The sequence below is a fragment of the Phytophthora parasitica genome (genome assembly GCF_000247585.1).
Source record: "Phytophthora parasitica INRA-310 unplaced genomic scaffold supercont2.195, whole genome shotgun sequence".
NCBI lineage: Eukaryota > Oomycota > Peronosporomycetes > Peronosporales > Peronosporaceae > Phytophthora > Phytophthora nicotianae.
Genome location: NW_008649181.1, coordinates 13,153 through 15,315, shown reverse-complemented (window position 1 = coordinate 15,315; position 2,163 = coordinate 13,153).

Below are 2,163 nucleotides of genomic sequence, written 5' to 3'. Positions count from 1 at the left end.
GATATTTGGTAACACACAGCCGGCACACAGCTCTAGCTCTTAGTTTGTGAAATGGATAAACCAAAGTTTAAAATAAGGTGATCCTAGACTGAAAAAAGAGAAACAACCCCAGCTGTAGGCGAAGATCTAGTTTTTTTTCTCCCCAGAGCTGAAGGTTACTGGGTCTATCAAAACAAAGTAATAGTTCAAGCATCTAGCAGTATCCATAACTTGGACTTCCTAGACCGTACATTTCTTCTCTCTCAACTTTCTAACAGCGGGATTGGCCGAAGCCTTTGCGGATTTGATCATCCGTGCCAACTTCATATCACTGTATTGCGTCTGTAAAACCTTGAGCATTGTCACCCCAGCCTCCTTGTCGTTGAACCTAGTCACGTACTTTGCCCAGTCTAAGATCTTCTTTTGAAGGTTGTATAGCTTGAAGATGTCATCAGCGAATTCTTTTTGAAGGCATCTGACCTCATCAATTTCTTGACGGCAGTAATCTCTCTCTCTCTTCGTTTTCTTGATCAGCTGCAATATCGGTCCTCAGCAGCCTGTTTGAGGTCAAATAGCTTTGACGAGCAACGGCGACGGAAGGCGTTGTAGGTATCGTCGTTTAGATGACACTTTCGCGTGTCTCGAGGCCAGAAGAGCAGCAACAACGAACAACGCAGTCGCTAAGACGCATGACTGACGATAGAAGGTATCAGAGGTTTTTACGCGATCAAGCTGAGTTTGAGCGCTTTGAGTGTTTTCGAGGAATGAAACGTGCATCCGAGACTGAAAGCATCATGCGTTTCGGAAGTACCAAAATCCAAACTTGGATTATGGTAGTTCCGAAATGCATAATCATTTTGGCTTTAAAAGCAATTACTTGAATCGTACTTTTTTTTACTTAACCCTTGCAGCAGCATTGGTACGAAGTGTAGATAAAATCGTGCAGTCCTAGATAGCATTAATAGTACTACTCCAAAAAAAAAAAAAAAAAACGGCTTGATTACCAGGCGAAAAAAAGCTTAATTCTGAGCGACATTGGCGGAATTCTGAGTGGGGTACATTCGAAATCGGCGAGGCATTTCGACTGAATATGAGTTCTTCATTAGGAACGCAGTAGATGAGAATAAGAATCTATATATTCAACACCAATCCCCGTCTCGGGAGCAAATTTGCTCAATTCGGTGCCATTCCACGTGCTGTTGGCGAAATGGATGGTTATTGGATTTATCAGGATGTGTTGATCCGTCGGATAGTTCCACGACCACCTATAAACATTTGGTGGGTCAGTCACATATTAACTATGTCAATCAAACCCGGATATCCTCATTTGAAGACCCACTACGAAAATCATTTTTCGACGTTAAGGATTAGGAGATCAAACACTACTTCTTTTCTAAACGGAATTACACTTGAGTTGGGACCAAGATATCATGTCAGGCGGGTATAATCTAATTAGTCTTTCGTGCAACATACCACGCAATAACAGACGGACTTAACCGAAAGGGCGGCGATCATTTGTATAGTTCTCTGGATTTTATATCCAGAGTTTTAGAAGGCTCAAAACTTAAATAAAGTTACTTGAGAACTTGATACACCTGTTATATGAGATCTAGGTTGTATTGTCGTACCCGGTTTTCTCTCCTGAACCTCAATAACATGTCATTGCAGCTTATAAGGCATCCATACTTTATAACAAGTAGATTCGCGATGTATATCTGATATCCTTTTTTGCACAAGTAATCCCACCATGGTGCATGTTGCTTGTGGCGGTCAAGCGTAATATCACGGTAAATTACGACGAGCCGAAGTAATTTTAATCCGTGTGAATGTTGCCCGAACAGACTTCAGCTTACGCCAGAGTGCAGATGATGCAGATGATGCAGCTGAGGAGCACAGTACAGTTGCTTTGTACTGCTAGAACAACGCGCCCGAATATTGGAAAGCGAATTGCGAAGCAACCATGCACAAAGGACAGAGCTGTGTAAAATTCAGAACTTCTCCGTGTAAAACACGGCTTTGTTTAGTAACCTGCCACATGTATCGATGTTCACAACCACCACTGTACTCTATGCTGCAAATTTCCATTAAAAATTATGGTTGTTACTGGATATAAATAGACGGTTGTTATTTCCGGAAATGAAACACCAATCGGATCCCTCCTTCACAAAGTTTCGGATAATAGCT